The sequence below is a fragment of the Coffea arabica genome, chromosome 5e, assembly GCF_036785885.1.
Source record: "Coffea arabica cultivar ET-39 chromosome 5e, Coffea Arabica ET-39 HiFi, whole genome shotgun sequence".
NCBI classification, from domain to species: Eukaryota; Viridiplantae; Streptophyta; class Magnoliopsida; order Gentianales; family Rubiaceae; genus Coffea; species Coffea arabica.
Genome location: NC_092318.1, coordinates 42,215,418 through 42,234,658, shown reverse-complemented (window position 1 = coordinate 42,234,658; position 19,241 = coordinate 42,215,418). Strand labels below are relative to the sequence as shown.

Genomic DNA, 19,241 nt, shown 5'->3' with positions numbered 1-19,241 from the left:
TCATTACTATCATGTTCACCTCCACATATAGAACAACACGCTACATGTGCATTAGATGAACTTGGACCAACTCCACCTTGTCTATTTAGCAACTTCATCACATTATTCATTTGAGCACTCAGCATATTGAGAGTGTCCATTTCTATCATACCTGCGTGACGTCTTGTATTACCTCTCTCATTGGCCCATTGGTAGTTATTTGCTGCCATTTCTTCTATCAAATTATGAGCCTCTTGGGGTGATTTACCCATTAAAGCTCCACCTGCGGCTGCATCAATAATAGTTTTAGTGGAGAAAACTAAACCATTATAGAAGGTTTGTATGATTAACCACTCCGGCAGTCCATGATGTGGACATTTCCGAAGCAAATCTCTAAACCTTTCCCATGCTTCATATAATGATTCTCCTTCCATTTGACTAAAACCAGTGATATCCATTCTAAACTTAGCAGTCTTACCTGGTGGAAAATACTTATTTAAGAATGCTCTTGATAGTTCATCCCATCCAGTGAAAGTATTAGGAGCATGAGAGTGTAGCCAAAGTTTGGCCTTATCTCTCAATGAAAATGGGAACAACCTTAGTCTTATAGCATCATCACTAACTCCATTCATTTTAATTGTATCACAAATTTCCAAGAATGTAGCTAAGTGTGTATTAGGATCTTCTACTGCATTACCTCCAAATTGAGATTGTTGAACCATTTGGATAAGTGATGGTTTAATCTCAAAATTGTTAGCATTTACCGTAGGCCTTACTATGCTTGTTTGAGATCCTTGTGTTCCCGGTAGAGTATAATCTCGTAGAACTCGCCTATTTTGGTCATTTTCCGCCATTTCTTCTTCAAATGGTAGTTCTATCAAAATGTCCTCTATCGGTTGCCAAATCTCTTGTTCCTCTTGCTGTTGTGTGTGCCTCCTTTGTCTACGTAGTGTCCTCTCAATTTCTGGATCGAAAGGTGCGACTTCTCGAGACTCCCGGTGCATACACTACAAACAGAAATAAGGGATATTATGCAACTTTAATGGTAAAAAAAACTGATTACAATATAACATAAACCTGTCTAAATTAATAAAGATGATTAGGCTCTAATATTGCCGCTCCCCGGCAACGGCGCCAAAAACTTGACGGGATTTTTTTTATATCAATGCAAGTTTAATTCCGAATTTACACCCGTTGGACTGCAAGTATACAGGTCGCAATTGTAGTACGAGATGTGTATCGGGTCGATCCCACGAGGAGCAATTTAAAACAATTATTAGATACTAATTTACTCTATTATTTAGACTCACAATTAATTTGAGCAGAAATTTCAGAATGTAATTCAACTACAAAAATTCTTAACTAGATAAATGCAATTTCACAAAAGGAATAGAATTCACTAAATATTAAGATTTAGGGATGTAGATTCCACTTATGATTCAAAAGATCTAAAATGAATTAATTCAACACTTGTTACTGCTCTTGTTTAACCAAGAATTCATTTCCAGAAATACCAAAATCACATTCTCATGATGATAATGGGTTAAAACAGATTAGTTTTTCCTAATCTCTTGGTAAATACTAAATCTGTTCTTATTCACACATGAAATGCAGATTTCATCCACTTGAATGTATTTCTATTCTCATGAATATACTACTCAAGCTCTACTTATGTCATTCCATTATTTTTACCATTTCTCAATGAGTAAAAACAACTATAAACCTGCTATTGGTGATCAAGCAACAACAAGTAATCCAACATACACAAGTAGATAAGTTAATACAAGACATAACAAGCATAAATCACAATCACTTCATATCATTTGGCCATAAGCTTCATCTACTCCCTAGGTAAAGGAAATTAGCTACTCATGAATGATGAAACACTCATAACTTCATTAATGTAAATCATCATGAATTACAAATACAAACAGAGTAAAGAAAGTCTTAGCCAAGATATGGTGAAGCCTTCCAAAAATCTCCTTTGTCTTGAATTTAGATGTTTACAAGATGAAATCCCAATTGTCCCTTGCAAGTACCTAGCTAGAGAGACTATGTTTTTCTGTAAGAAGCTAAGCTACGAATGGTTCACAGATCTCTCCCCATATCTCTGCATAAAAATACACTCAAATGCTCCATTTTTCCAAGTCAAATTCTATCCTTTGATTCCCAAATCTCCACTTTGTTAGCATAGTCAAAAACCAATATTTTTGACTTGAAAATAAGCCACTTTTCTTGCCCTTTTGTCTTCTGAAGCATGTGCACCGAATTCCCTTGCATCTTATAGCTGGAAAGTGGTATGAACACAAGAGAATTGGCTGAGTCAAATTGCAGAATTTCGGCTATAAAACGCGCCTACACAAAACGCGGTTACAAGTCACGTTTTGTGTACTCGCGTATTCACTTTGGCCTTACTTCATCTGCGATTTTCTCTATCATAAAGGCCGAACTAGCTTTTGTGCAAAACACAAAAGTTGTAGCCCTTTGAGTTAGCTTTCCAATGCTTCAAGAATCATCCAAATCGGAGCTTTGTAGCCTGAGATATGATCGAAATACTGTCACCTGTTCAAACCTCTGTTTTAACTTCCGACCACAGGGTGCAGCTTCTGTATTCCAACGTTTTGCCCATGAAGATGGCAGAAATGGATTTCGATGTCTTCATACGAATTGTAGGTCTCTTTCTTAGCTTTAAAATGGTATAAAAAATCACCTCAATCCGATAAGTGTAGCTCCAGATATGGTCAAAATACTGAAAAGTGTCAAAACTGACTTGTATTGCATTTCCTCACTTGAACGTTTTTCACTTCATTCTTCTTGTTGCCACTTAAATTCATCACCAAATCTCTATTTTTCACCTCAATTGACCTCCTTTGGTGATTGATTCATTATTCCTGCATAAAAATGAAGTTTTTACTATTAAAATCAATAGAAATGCAATATTATCCACTTTTACCAAAAATATATAATTTTACCAAAAACCTCTTTATTTTAATTATAAAACTAAATAATCAACTCAAAATTAACTAATAAAATGCACTTAAAAATACGTAAAATAAACTCTTATCAGTGTGTAAGGCTTGTGAACGTTCCAGGTTGCAACACAAAGCTCTCTAATTTGTCTTCAAGTATGGGCATTCACGTGCACTTTATAATGATGTTCGTTGGGACTAGGGAAGCCCCGAATCTGGTTGTGCAAGATGGTACAGTTCGGCCCTAGGCATTGTTGAATCGGCTCAACTTTCCAAGCTGGAGGTAGGACACTGAACCACCCGTGTTGTACACCCATATAAACATGACCCAGGGAGGTAAGGGTAGCATTCGGATTGTGATTGACACACTTGTGTGCATCACCCAGCATAAGCGGCAACAATGAAGTGAGACGCACTCCATATAAATCACATGCGTTCACGCCACATGCATCTGGAACAAGCATGAAATCAGGTTGCAACTATTTAGTCATAGTTGGGAAATTTTGGCCAGCTTTACAACCTACAAACACAAAATAACCTTCAACTTGAAACAATTCAGAAATTGGATAAAGAAATAAGGGAACGTTATTAACTAAATAGTAAGAAGGTTTAGAGCAAGATTTAAATGTGAGAACTCCCTTTGACACTTCAATATTTCTTCCACCAATTGATTCAACTTGAGAGTCCAGTGCTAGTCCTTCCTCATCAAGATCTACGTAAGAGCAACAAGAGTTAGTGCTAGTAACATGCTCAAAATAAGGCAAAGGTGATGAATGAACCATAGGTAAAGAACAAGAAGTAAAATTTGGAATTTCCTTTTTAAGATGAGCTCGAATGAATCCTCCAATGGTGCGGACAGATTTGATTGGACGTTGTTCCATGAATTGATACCAAAGAGATTTAGTTCCTAGAAGACAAACTCCATGGAAACTCACAAAGTGTCCAAGTGACTTCGGGATGGAACATGCCATGACCAACTCTACTTGACTTTGTTTAACCTGTACAAACGAGGATATACTAAACAAAACACATGTTATCCGATTAGCAAACAAAGTGTTCACACGTTCAATGTTTGCAGACATGGTCAACTCTTTTTCTTGACTCTTCACTAAGGCCAAATTGTTCTTGCTTATCCCCACTCTCTTCTTCTCGGACCATTGATCCTTCATTGCACTTGAGTTTTGTTTTTCATTGGGGAGTTCTTGTTCACGGCTCGGCAGCAACTCATTCGTACGTGGCTCTTCAATCAACGAGGGACTAGACTGAATTTTTCCTTTATTACCACCGGTTGGCACATGGTTAAGTTGCTCCAAGTGTGAATCCAGCACTTGGCTAAGTCTTTTCATCATGTCATCAATCAATGCTTTAGTCCGACTTCGAAATTTATCCTTTGATTCACGAAGTTTTGACTCAATTCGAGAATTCTGAAACTCCTCGTCTTGATTGTCAAGACACTTCTTAGATGCACCTCGTTTGCTTGAAGTTGACCTCGATTTAGATGCTCTACGCAGACTTCTTTGCTCCTTCTCATACTCATCACAATCTTGTTTATACCTTTCATATACACACAAAGCACGGTGGCGTTGCATCTCCTCCCAGAGTGAATGATACCCATGTTGTGAACTGGATTGCATGGAACTAGAGTACTTGTGAGTAGGCATCTTGAGACCCCTCCTCTTGAGAGGCTCATTCTTCAAGAATTCTTGGTTGTATGGGTAAGACGCAACTTCTCTAGGCATGAGTACGTGACCTGCCAAAATGGTAAGCAAAGAAAAGGAGATTCCTCACGTCACACAAGCTCACGTGTATGTGCTCATCCCTCGTGTATCTCTCGAAGCGTTCTAATGGACTTACCAAATACCTTTACCTGTTGGATTAGGTAGTTGAGAAATGCTGCTCAAGTCCAACAACCGTTACCAACCTTTCCACAAGTGTAACCACAAAAATGTAGGAAAGTGTTCCTAAAATCTAGGAAAAGAATATAGGAGAGTTTCCTAAAGTAGATGAGAGAATATAGGAGAGTTTCCTAAAGTGGATGAGAATATAGGAAAGGTCCTAAAAATGGATGAGAGAATTTAGAAAAGTTTCCAAAAAATGGATGAGAGAGTTTTAGGAAAATTTTCTAAAAATGGATGAGAGAATTTAGGAAAGTTTCCAAAAAAAAATGGATGAGAGAGTTTAAGAAAGTTTCCAAAAAAATGGATGAGAGAATTTAGGAAAGTTTCCTAAAAATGGATGAGAGAATTTAGGAAAGTTTCCAAAAAAAATGGATGAGAGAGCTTAGGAAAATTTCCAAAAAATGGATGAGAGAATTTAGAAAAGTTTCCAAAAAATGGATGAGAGAATTTAGCAAAGTTTCCTAAAAATAGATGAGAGACTTTAGGAAAGTTTCAAAAAAAAATGGATGAGAGAGTTTAGGAAAGTTTCCTAAAAAATGGATGAGAGAATTTAGGAAAGTTTCCAAAAAAAATGGATGAGAGAGTTTGGGAAAGTTTCTTAAAAAGGTAGGAGAGAGAGTGTCCAACTGAGTACAAAGAGTTATCCAAGTGCTTTACTTAGTTTCCTAATTGATTTTGGAAACAAGTTAATTTTTGGAAACCTTTTGAAAATCCTTTTCCTCTTGAACAACTTTTGGTAACTTTCTTGAAACAACTTTTGGTAATCTTCTTGAAACAACTTTTGGTAACTTCCAAATTCTACTCCAAGAAAGATTGCACAAATCAGATTTGGTTCCCTATTCAAAACAATTCGGTTGCCCCTTTCTTTCCTTTCCTTTTTTTTTTCTCTTGCCAACCGATTCCTCTTTTCTTTCTTTTTTTTCGTTTTTGTTTTTTATTTTTTTTTCTTGACTACAACTATCAACCACGACACAAAACAAGGAAGTCCACAAATAACAACTACCAAGAACTCCAAGATCTTTCAAGAACTTTCAAGGAAGTTCAGGAACTTCAGAAATTTCAAGATTGTGGTCAAGAATTCAAGAAGCTCAAGATTATTGTAAGTTCTCTTCAAGATTCACAAAATTCCAACAAGTTTTGCCAAAATCCAGATTTGAAAACCAAGTAAACAAGTTGGATAACACAAACAACAAGGCTGGACAGATTTGTATTCGGATGAACAGTGTCGTGAACAGTGTCGGTGAACAGTAATTATTATTATTATTATTTTTTGAACAAGGCAGCGGAAAGTACTAAGAATTCTACGACACAATTACGAAAAATATGGATATAACGAAAGATACCTCTACCAAAGCTCTGAAGCCAACTGATACGTTTCTCGATCAACTTGTTTCGAGACACGTAGCACGTTTGCCCAAGGATCTAGCGAGGATGTCCAACGCTTGGCATTGCGGGATCTAGAACCAAACGGACGACACGATTGGATTCAAGACGATAGTACGACGACTCCAATGAAAGTGACTACTCTACAGGATAGGTCGGTAAAACAATCTAGGACGAGACGCAAGATTGCTCAAAACCCTTGCCAAAGCAATTAAAAGGCTCGAACACTCTTCTTAGAAGAAGAAACGAAAATAAGGCAATTTTATTGATAAAAGTTCTCACCCTTAAACCTTACAAAGCAAGCCTATTTATAGGCTAAAGTGACTAAAACCCTAAATGGGGCTAGGAAAAGGAAAAAGTCGGCCCATGCTCTTGGAACAAGATGGGCCGGCCCATGCTCTTACTTAATCATTAACTAATTACTAACTAATTGATGGGCCTAAGGCCTTATTCTCTTGGTGGCCCGCTTGACTCTTCGTGGGTTTGGATCATGGTGTAAATGGCTCGATTGTCTCTCTCCAAGCTCTCAATATCTTTGTGAACTCCATGTTGGTCTTGGACAACTCTAACCAGAACTTCGAATGATTCTTTGAATAGCTTGGCCCATGCATGCGTGACTGGGCCCAATGGGACTCGAAACATGTAAGTCATTGCGTGGGCTTTGACCCGTACACACATCAACTATGAAAAATAGTATGAACTAAACCTACTCTCCAAAAAGTAAATTTCGGATATGCAGTAGTAATTTATTTTTAAAAAATTTAAGTTGCATATTTATTTCAATTTACACTTGAACATACATCGATCGGTGCTCTCTGGATGCGTCCAAACTCCAGTGAATGTCTTTAAACTAAATTCTAATCAAAGTAGTATCCAAATGTAATGATTCAGAGTAAAATGGCCATAAAACTTAGTACAAGGACGGCTAGTGTGAATATCCGTGCTATCCAAAATATTTATGTATTTTACATAAATGTAATGATTCAGAGTAAAATGCCCATAAATAGATAGAATTTTGTTGATGTAATGCCCATAATCGGTGGCCCTAGGATGGCTTTGTTTAGTAATTAGTACTGCTTACGTTTCCTCACAAATGTTTTATTCTTAGGCCCTTTATATTTATGTTAATTCCGTGACATCCTAACACATTTTGAGCTTATGCAGTACACAATATTTCCAAACCCCGGTTATAGGTCTCCACTTGCTTTTGTACAAATATTCCCTTCTTGGTCCATACATGTCAGGTTGCAACGTGCCACCTTCTTTGCCATATGCTTTACTTTCCACACCTCTTCTTTGACTACTAAACATACCGCAGCAACATCCATTCATAATTCAGGTAAATTCTGTAGTGTATTCACATATTCCAAAGACAGGTATGGAAAGTAAATTATATGGCAAAGAAGCTGGGACGTAGCAACCTGACATGTACGGAGATGAAGGGAATGTTTCTAAAAAAGTAAGTGATGACCTATAACCGCGGTTTAGAAATGTGAATGTAGCGTACTGCAGAAGTTGGAAATGTATTGGAGTGTGACGGAATTAACATAAATATAATGGGCCTACGAATAAAACACCGAAAAGGAAGCATAAGCAGTAATATCTATTTACGGGCATTACATCAACAAAATACTATCTATTTATGGACATTTTACTCTGAATCATTACATTTATGTAAAATACATAAATATGTGTAACTAAAATTGAAGAACTGTTACACTAATATTTTTACGAAAGGAAAATTGGTTGTCCTGTATTTAACATAAACTGATTTTTATGAAAGTAAAAAATATATTGCCCATAACATACCTATTATTTATGATTTTTTTTTTGGTATTACATCAACAAAACACTAGTTATTTACGGGTATTTTTATTCTGAATCATTACATTTATGTAAAATACATAAATATTTGTAACTAAAATTGAAAAAGTGTTACACTAATATTTTTACGAAAGGGAAACTAGTAAATTTTGTATTTAATAAATTTTAAATATTTGAAAGTAAAAAAGTTTTGCCCATAACATACCAACTCTTTATGAGTTTTTTGCATTACAAGAACAAAATACTAACTATTTATGGGTATTTTATTCTGAATCATTACATTTATGTAAAATACATAAATATTTGTAAATAAAATTAAAAAAGTATTATACTTATATTTTTATGAAAGGAAAACTAGTAGATTTTACATTTAACAAATTTTAAATATGTGAAAGTAAAAAAGATTGCGCCCATAACATACCAACTCTTTATGGATTTTTTTGCATTACATCAACAAAATACTAGCTATTTATGGGCATTTTACTCTGAATCACTACATTTATGTAAAAAACATAAATGTTTGTAATTAAAATTGAAAAAGTGATACACTTATATTTTTACAAAAGAGAAATTGGTAAAATTTGTATTTAACATAAATTAAATATGTTAAAGCAATATTAAAGGTGATTTTATTAGTTACTTAATTTGTTGGTAAGAAACAAGGTTTCTTTTGCAAAATTTGTTCATTAGATTTTTTTTCAAATAATTAGGATATAAAGGTAAATTTTCACAATTTTTTGTTAGCAATAGGCCCCAATTTCCTCCTAGACAGTGACGAAGCCAAGATTTTTTTACTTTGAGGGAGGGCCAAAATGATTGACAAATAAAATTATTTTAATATATTATGTTCAAAATAATTTTCATCTACTTAAATATATGGTATCCTAAAATATCAAATATTAACTTTAATTATAAAGGTATGTCTATTTGATAAATATGTAGTTTAGTCATAACTAAAATTAAAACAAGAAATAACATTTGATTAAATATCTTATAGGAAAAAAATGCACTTTTTTATCCTCAAAATTTGGGTGGTTGATCAATTTCATCCTCAAAGTTTCACCCCAAACATATTGCATCCTCAAAATTTCGTAATTTTGGCCAATTAAGGACAATTAACGAGTAATGAAGAATTGATCGTTAGAACAATGATTTTACTCAACAAAAAATTGATAAAACTGAATGGAGCCATTTTTAACGGAACAATTGCAACGGATAAAAAGCTCAATTCTTCTCCTTCTTCTCTTTGCTTTTCTGTAACCCTAAAATTTTTTTGCCAATCTCTGGAGTTTTAATGACCGTTATACAACTTTCAAAACAAATAAATTCATTCTAAATTTTTATTTGGGATTATTTCATAAACCAAATCGTGGTCACTTTCCGTAAAGTATCACTTTCCCATAAAAGACTAGCTGTTTATGGCTTTTCTCCATTATAAGAACAGAGTACCTATTTTTTCATAATTAAATTTATTTATCGAATAAAATAAAAATAAATTCATTTTCTAATAAAAGACTAGCTCTTTATGGCTTTTCTCCATTATAAAAACAGAGTACCCATTTTCTCATAAATAAATTTATTTATCAGATAAAATAAAAATAAATCTATTTTTCAAAAAAAGACCAACTCTTTATAACTTTCCTCCATTATATGAATAGAGTACCCATTTTTCCATAAATAAATTTATTTATCGGATAAAATAAAAATAAACCCATTTTTTAATAAAAGACCAGCTCTTTATGACTTTCTTTCATTTTAAGAACAGAGTATCCATTTTTTCATAAACAAATTTATTTATCAGATAAAATAAAAATAAACCCGTTTTTTCAAAAAAAACATCAGCTCTTTATGACTTTCCTCTATTATAAGAACAGAGTACTCATTTTGAAGGCAAAAAGGAATTTGTTTATCGGATAAAATAAAAATAAACTCATTAATGTCAATATTGAGATATAGCAAAATGGTGGCCCACCTCTCAATGTGATTTTCAATGGGATAAAATTTGCACGGTACATGTAGCAAATTGTCATGGCCCCTGTTCCTTCACATGTGTGTAGAGGCGGTAATTGTCATGGATTGCTTACAACTTATTCCCTCCAAACCTTTTCTTATAATGGAGTTTCTGATTTTATCCAAGTAATAAATTACTTCAGTGAAAAAAGGAAAAATAGAAAATTTATGGAGGAAAGTTACAAAGAGTTGGTGTTTTATTGGAAACCATCGACCCCTTACGAAAGACGATCAAATGCAGCTAAATGATTTTCTTGCAAGAAAGTTGCCAAAAGCAGCTTTGTGACTGTAGTTGCTATTTTTTTTTCAACCATTTTTTTAGCAAGAGGTATCATTAATGTCAATATTGAGATATAGCAAAATTTGTATACGAAATAACAAACCAATTTGTCATTACAAATACAAAACGAGCAATAATATATTACAACCAATACTATCAACAGTACAAAGCACAAAGATATTCAAATCAAATCCTAATTGGGCTTTAATATGTACAACCAAAATTGCTAGGGATAACAAATGCTAAGATAGACCCTGTGCCGATATACAATGAGTATCATGTTTGCATTAATTGGCGAAGTCCATAATCGAAGTAGCTTGTAAGAGCTTCATAGCCATGTCATGTTTGCTCTCCTCCACCATTTTTTATTTCTTCAATTACATGCGTATCCATTACTGAATAAACCAAAACACAGAGTCAAATACTACTAGAGAGACGCGACTACATATATAAACCTCCTTGGAGGAAAAGAAATACTCTGTACAGATTATAAATCAAATGAAAATGACATTTTACATTTCTGTTGGTCAGAAACTTTTAGTGAATATCAAATTTTGGTTCAAGACTATTAAAAGGACCGGTTACCTGAGCTGGGTGATGGTGTTTCATGTCTAATAGATTCTCGAGGTCTACTAACAGTGTCTTGTTCATTCCTCGAAGATGATGATTGACCACCTGATGGCGATGCTGCATCCCTCAGGTTGAAGAAAGTGGGACTCTCATGATTGTTCAAATCAAATGCAGCTTTGTTTTCACTTGGGTCATCAAACACAGAGATTCTGGGTTCAAAATATGGAGAATCCAACGTTATCTCTCCTTGTTTACTCAGGAAGTTAAGACGAGGATCACATTGAATAAGCTTTTCGAAATGCTTTCCCAGCAAGCCTTGTGGACACTGCAGAAAATGACGCCTGCTAGAAATCCCAGAAAAAATGCCAATCAACGGTGAGTTAGACCATTGCTGTTAGTCTCCAAAGATTGAGCGAAACAACGAAAAGAAAAAATTGTCACTTAAAAAAAAAAAATTTAGAGCATCTCTCATCTCTTAATACCTTTAGTATCAAAAAGCTACCAAATATATTTCAAATGTCCAATTCGGGATTACCCCTCTCCCCTGTTTCTTCTCCCCCACCCAATAAAAAAAAATCATCTCTTTGGTGATAAAGGGAGAAATGCTAAAAGCACAGAAGGCTAGAATAGAGTAAGTCCAACAATTGAAATTCAGTCGTGAGTCGCTGATACTCATAAAAGTCAGCATTTCGCTCTAAAAGCTCGTAAGATAGGAACTTGGAAGTCAACATCAGAGAAGAGAGGTGTATGCAGACTATTATTCAGATACATCTGCGGTCAAGGCAGTATAGCTGTGGTGATAACAAATCGCTATCTACATAATGCTGAGATGTTACTGAGAAAGTCAAAGAACCACCTAAGAAATAACAAATTGATGAAGTAACTCAAATGGTACAAATCAAAATGTGGGGGTGGAGAACAAAAAATCCTTGCTACATAAATAAACAAATAGGACACATACAGTATGGAACAAGTAGCTTGTTGCCTAAAAAGTGCCATTTAAAAATGGCAACACAATAAACTCGTGAATGAATGAGAGATTACCATACCTTTGTATGCTGGCCTGACCCCCAGTAAAATCAGATGTTGCCTGCCACAGGGTATGCTTCCTGGGCTGTGGATTTGTCTCCCTAAAGAAAAGAGGTTGTCTTGCAAGCTACACCATTAAAAAAAAAACATGTTTTCACTATAAAAAGTTCATAATAACGACATACAAAGTAATTAACAAAGACACAGTAAGTGTTGCTAATACCACTACATCCAAAGTCCCCGATCCGTCATCAGGAATTCGCCTTCAAAGCCATTATATCAGACCATTGAATTTCAATCTTATTCTTGAGCCCGCCATCAAGAACCTCCCATACAAGCTTATGCTTTGCAAAATAACACTTTGCTACCAAATCCCCTTCATATCTTGACTTATACTAGAAATTAGAACAAAGACATGCAATCAAAATTAACAAAATCATAAGCAATCCAATAAAACAAGTTTCTAAAATCCATGATCAAATGCAAATGTATAAATATACCTCCCAGGTCCCAATTCGCAGAATAGTTGCTGGAAAATTTGAAGCCTTGAGCTTCTTCGAGGAACCAGAAGCCGCGGCCCCTTTAAGCTCTTTTTTACTGGAACTTGCACCCTTAGGTGAATTAGCTTGAGAAAGCCTCATTTGGATCAATTCCAAAAGGGAAGGACTTTTCCTCAGCCTCAATCCCAATGGACTCGGCTCGTCTAATGGGTTATACTGAGCCGGCGGTGCCACCGGAAAGCCACCCACTTCCCCACTTCCCTGCTGCTACAGTCAAACCCCCCCGAAAGTACATCAGAAATTGAACTTTCCAATCATACAGACAAAACCACATAGAATAAAACCAGGAAAAAAAACCCAAAATTCACACAAACTCCTAAAAAGTGATAGATGTTCAAGATCCAATTTTGACGGGTCGTTTCATTTTGCCTTCCAGTAAGACCCATTTCTCTACTCCAACTGAGATGCCCATTCACTCTAATCCACTGAAGTAGAAGCCTACAATTTCAAAAAGTTTATCTTGCAATTGTTAAATTGACCAAAAATGCAAGAAAAAAGCAATTGACAAAACAGAGATGAAAATAACATATTAAAAAACCTACACCATCGCTTTTCCTTGAAGTCTGCCATTGCATCGAAAGGGTCTTTAAAGTGTGTCCATGATTGTATAAATTCAGATATGGATGCTAGAGAGGAAGAGGGGAACCATATGTCTACGGGAAACTGAAAATTGATAGAGAGGGAAAGAGACATAGAAGGAGAAAGGTGCAGGAAGGTTGCGATTGAACTTTCGAGGGCTCTGATTTGAGAACAATATTTGGGAAAGTAGACTTGCAAGTATGGAAGGCTTGGAATTCATGTGATGCTAGGCTTGACAAGTGCTGTGCCGGGAATGGTTAAAAAATTTTCAATACGCAACTCTGCTAAAAATTGGAAGGGAGTAAAATTTTGAAATTTTCACAAAAAAGCACCCATGATTTCTCACCAATAACATAGAAACTTTGGGCCACTATAATCAGTATTTGGAGGGAAGCTTTCCCGCGCTCCTTTTGGCGAGAATTTTAACCGAAAAAATTCCTTGCCCCGCCCTCGCAAGGTATATGATGGCTCCAATTTTTGGTGAAGTATTGTCCTTTTCCTTGCTATAAGCCTCTTAATAGCGTCAACCTTTCTACTTCTTGCTAAAGTTGTTGTCGCTAACTGGTGTTTTATTAAAGAACTGATGTTTTATTGAAGAACGGATTTATTTTTATTTAATCCGATAAATAAATTTATTTATGAAAAAATGGGTACTCTGTTCTTATAATGAAGGAAAGTCATAAAGAGTTGGTATTTTATTGAAAAATGGATTTATTTTTATTTTATCCGATAAATAATTTTGTTTATGAGAAAATGGGTACTCTGTTCTTATAATGGAGGAAAGCCATAAAAAACTGGTTTTTTATTAAAAAATAAATTTATTTTTTATCTGATAAATAAATTTATTTATTAAAAAATGGATACTCTGTTCTTATAATGGAGAAAAGTCATAAAGAGTTGGTGTTTTGTTGAAAAACGGGTTGTACTATGTTTTTATAATGGAGGAAAGCCATAAAGAGTTGGTCTTTTATTAAAAAATGAATTTATTTTTATTTTATTCGATAAATAAATTTGTTTATGAAAAAAAGGGTACTCTGTTCTTATAATAGAGGAAAGTCATAAAGAGCTGGTGTTTTATTGAAAAACAAGTTTATTTTTTATTTTATCCGATAAATAAATTTATTTATGAAAAAATGGGTACTCTGTTTTTATAATGGAGGAAAGCCATAAAGAGTTGATCTTTTATTAAAAAATGAATTTATTTTTATTTTATTCGATAAATAAATTTGTTTATGAAAAAAGGGTACTCTGTTCTTATAATAGAGGAATGTCATAAAGAGCTGGTGTTTTATTGAAATGAAAAATAAGTTTATTTTTTATTTTATCTGATAAATAAATTTATTTATGAAAAAATGGGTACTCTGTTCTTATAATGGATGAAAGCCATAAAGAGCTGGTCTTTTATGAAAAAGTGATACTTTACAGAAAGTGACCGCGATTTGATTTATGAAATTATTCCAAATAAAAATTTTGAATGAATTTGTTTGTTTTGAAAGTTGTATAATGGTTCTTAAAACTCCAGAGATTATTCTGAGCACTGGTTATGACACACCGAATGGGTGTGATAATAATAAAAAATTATGATAAAAAAATTGGTTTAAATGTCAGGCAGACAAAGGTAACCAATTTTTAAATTACTTTCACATGAGTGTTTAATAAATAGTTGGCAGTTTGTTTTACTGTAATCAATTTTGTTTCCAAAACTTTTAATAAATGAAAACCAATTTTGTTTCCAAAACTTTTAATAAATGAAAATTAAAGAATAGGAAACACTGGATAGATATGGCTTTGCAAAAACTTTGATATAATTATTGTGTATACGAATTCAAATTCATTTGCTTACTAATGAATTTGAATTTACGTCTAATTGAATTAATTATAAATAGGTAGTCGAAATTTGTCCATTTAATAGCCACTAATTAATTGGTTTTATTCAGCTATCCATTTGAAATTAATAAAATCACGTATCCATTTGGATTAACATTGTTAATAAAAGAGCAATGAAAAGTAGAGAAATGTCGTGGGGAAGTGCTACATGAACAGAGAATATAGAAGGGAAAGGAAATAATGTTGTGCTTTGCTAGCGAATAATAATAGTAATTCTATTACTATTATTATTATATTAAAGGTAAATCTGCCAACAGCACAAATAATTTAGGTATTCAAGCAAAATCTTAGAAATAGCTTTATTCAGGCCAAATATGCTCCAACTGCACAAAAAAATGGCCCATTACACCAAAATTATTTCCATTATTAAACAAATTCAACTAACATACATGTATAAGGGATATTTATGGAATAAACAATTAAAGGATATTATTATACTCCCATTTTTTCACTTCACTCCCCCATGTAAAGTAATTTTTTTAATTATTATATTATGGGACACATGTACTATTTTACTTTAAAACTTATCTCAAACTAGTATTAGGAAGTTTATTTGAAATAACGATAAGATGTTTTATCAATGATTAAAGCTTAATACCTTAGTTAGTAAGTATTCATAATATACTCGTATAATACATGATTATAGGTATAATTTAAAATTTTTTTGTACTTATATATTTTAAAATACTACGAAAAATAGTATGAACTAAACATACTCTCCAAAAAGTAAATTTCGGATATAGAGTAGTGAATTATTTTTTAAAAAAATTAAGTTGCATATTTATTCCAATTTATGCATGAAGATACATCGATCGGTGCTCTCTGGATGCATCCAAACTCCAGTGAATGCCTTTAAACTAAATTCTAATTAAAGTAGTATCCAAAATAATAAAATACTACTCGTATAAAAACACATCAATATACTTTCGCTAATAGCAATTAAATTTGAAGTTTTAAAATATGCATAAATAGTAATTTAGTTTAAAAATATAATTAGTATAAAGAGTATAATTGGCATAAATAAGTGTATTCAGTAAGCCAATGTTGTAAACCTCCCCTGAGGTTTCTCTTCATTTCGCCTGACACCCCTATAGTTTTAAAAATATCACTAACATACCTTACTTTTGTTGTTTGTGTAGCAAGATTTTAAAATATCCTAACTACCATTTTGCTCGCTAGATAGGAATATTCGTACACCACTTTGTTTATTTGAAAAAAAACTATCATCATTTACATGGTATTTCTTTTGTATTACTACTATATCATAATGCTATACAATCACGGATAAAACTATAAATTTGAAAAGTAAAAATGATATTGAAATTAAGTTGCTATTGAAATTTGTTTGGATAGAGTGTTATTTGAAATATTATTTGGAATAATTGCGATAGTACATTTTGTGATATGATGTATGTAAGATAAAAAGGTGATTGAAAATATAAAAAGGTGAGTTAAAAAATGTGTTTATGATGCAAGCGAAATATTATTTGAAAAAATATGCTATCCAAACACTTCGAAACAAATAGGGAGCTAATAGGGGCCATAGGTCCCCTCTTCCCAAAGTTTTAAAAATTTTAATTCATATTGTGTAAAACAAAGTTAGCCTCCTAATTTTTTTATAAGTTTAGTTTATATTATGAGAATATATATATGTATATGTGTGTGTGTGTGTGTGAATTAACTACCTTTGAATTAATTTTTTATTAAAAAAGTTATTTATTTTTTGCATCCCTTTATAATTTGTGAATGATTGTGAGAGTAAAATATATTATGACAATAAGATACGTTGAATTGTGAAAATTGTAATTTAAATAGTCTCCTAAATTTTGAATATTTGACTTTTATAGTTGCAAATTTCTTAAATTAATAGTTGATAAATGTCAATAATAAATGTGAGATGTGAATTTTACAATGGTGATTATTATCTATTAGTTAAAGTTTAGGAGTTTGAATTTTATGGGTTAGTGAGAAAAATGTGGAAAAATGTGGGAAAAACATGAGCATGATTATAGGATTTGTAGGAGCGGTTACATGATTAGTTAAGAGATAAACATTTCTCAATTATAAAAATGTAAAATTCTATTAAAATAGCATTCAGACTTTTGACAATTTTGAAAGCTCCTTATCCAAAACCCCCTCTGTAATACATATAGATATAGATGCTTTAGTAACGATAGTTATGATAGCGAAATAGTTTTTACCTAATATAACAGATTGTTACACTTTTAGCGAACATTTGATTTGTCGTTGGACCTATTCACTTAAATTGAATAATACCTAAAATTATGGAAGTAAGTTTCCCATCTAAAATAGTAAGTTAAGCCTAATAGATTAGTAACTTTTATACCTCAAAAGGTAAATTGGAATAAATATTAAACTTAATTTTTAAATAAATAGATTACTACTTTATATCCCAAGCTTACTTTTAAAAGAGTAAGTTTAGTTCAAATAATAGTAAGTTTTTATACATAAATAATAATTCTTACTAATAACATGGTAATAAAAATGATTAAGGATCAAAATTTACTATTTTTTGGAATACATGTACAATTTTTACATTAAAACCTTATCTCAAAGTAGTATTAGGAAGTTTATTTGAAATAATGATAAGATATTTTATTAATGATTAAAACTTAGTACCTTAGTTAATAAGTACTCATAATATACCTGTATAATAAATAATAATAGGTATAATTTAACAAACCAGGTTTACGGGTTTTATTTAAAATAAAGTAATAATTTATTCATTATAAATTTAACACCTGAGGTTGGAATCCATAATTTATTCATTATAAATTTAATGTCTAAATTTATTAAATTCTTCATTTTATATGCCTACAGTGTTTAGTTTCTCCGCCAAGCTTCGCGCCTTTTTTCCTTGTCCTTACTTTTACGCAAGACCCTCTCACTTTGCCAGTTGCTCAATTTAGGCACTCCACATTTCACATTTACGGTTGGAATCCCCTTCAATGCCCAACTATCTTCAAGTTGCAAGTCAAAAAGTTCTTTACACGTGTCCATCCAATACACTTTTCCTATTGTTTGTGGCCACAATCATACCGCAGCAACTTTCCACACCTATTTTTTGACTAGTAAACATACTGCAGCAACATCCCATAATTCACCTTTTTTGGTCAACTCAAAAGTTGAGCCACATTGTACTTCTTTCTTTCACATTCTCAAAAGTTATCCTTCAATGACATCTTAAAAAACTTATCAAATAAAAATGACATCTTAAAAAAGATAAAAACAATTTTCATGGGACCCATTAAAGATATTTCCAATCAATAACTTGGTGAGCGCATAATAATAAACACTAAATTATTTGATGGATAGTGGTGCGTAATTCCAACTAATCCAAAGGTAGTTTGAAGTTTCTATCTTGGAACATTTAATTTGGATGACCCAATCATCATTTTGTCAAATCCAAATAACCAAAATACAACTTTATGCAAAGACAGAAGTTGAAAAAGAATATCTCGACAATAACCTTTTACTATTATAGATAAAAAGTTAAAGTTTTGAAAAATGACTCTCAATTTGAGACAAAGGAAATATTTGTTAAATTTTCTGTTTAACTAACCTTTTAGTCCCAAGAGGACTAAAGGAAATTTTTAAATGGTATACCCCAAGGGAGGTATTTGATAGAATTATAGTTAAGCAAAAGTATTTGCCTTTCTTATTCATGAGTTTTTCGTATCCTCTATTTTTTTTCTTGATTTTTTTTACACAGTGAGTACTTTTCTTTACCATTCATCGTAGCCTCATGGTTGCTTGTGTTACATAACTTAGATACTTTCTCCTATTCATCGTTCTCGCATAGCATATTATTTGAAAGGGTTACTAGCAATAAATCCCTTGATGTTTGGATAGATTTGCACTTTGTGTTCTGATGTTATTTTTGAAGTACTTTGTCTTTCTGTCAATCAAAATTATGTTTGACTATTAGACAATATGTTTTTTTTCCCTCATTGAACTGAACTATTAGACAATATTGCCCTGTTTGGAACCCAAGTTTTTTGGCAAGTTTTTTTGTTACAAGTTTTTTAAAAATTTTAAATACAATAACCTCAAAAATTTTAAATTATACATTTCAAAATATTCAAAAATTTACACACTTCAAAATTTTTTTTAAAAACTTCTACAGTGCGTTACAGTAAAGTTTTAGACAAATTTCCAAAAAACTCACCTTTCAAACGGGGTAATGTTTCAACAACCAATATTGTCCTTATATTCAGTCGTAATCAAACATTAATTTACAGTTTACCCCCGT

The 19,241-nt window shown here is 32.7% G+C and overlaps 1 long non-coding RNA gene and 1 other non-coding gene across 2 annotated transcripts; one reads left to right on the top strand and one right to left on the bottom strand.

The window, feature by feature from the left end:
• The first annotated feature begins 339 nt into the window (after positions 1-339).
• LOC113688690 (small nucleolar RNA R71) lies at positions 340-446 on the top strand. The gene has a single exon (XR_003448054.1). It is a non-coding gene; the product is annotated as a small nucleolar RNA R71 (small nucleolar RNA).
• A 9,951-nt stretch (positions 447-10,397) lies between these two features.
• LOC113743727 (uncharacterized) lies at positions 10,398-13,290 on the bottom strand. The gene is made up of 6 exons (XR_003461178.2): positions 13,045-13,290; positions 12,443-12,940; positions 12,166-12,337; positions 11,963-12,069; positions 10,929-11,254; positions 10,398-10,738 (listed from the first exon to the last, which is right to left on the bottom strand). It is a non-coding gene; the product is annotated as an uncharacterized lncRNA (long non-coding RNA).
• Between the last annotated feature and the right edge of the window lie 5,951 nt (positions 13,291-19,241).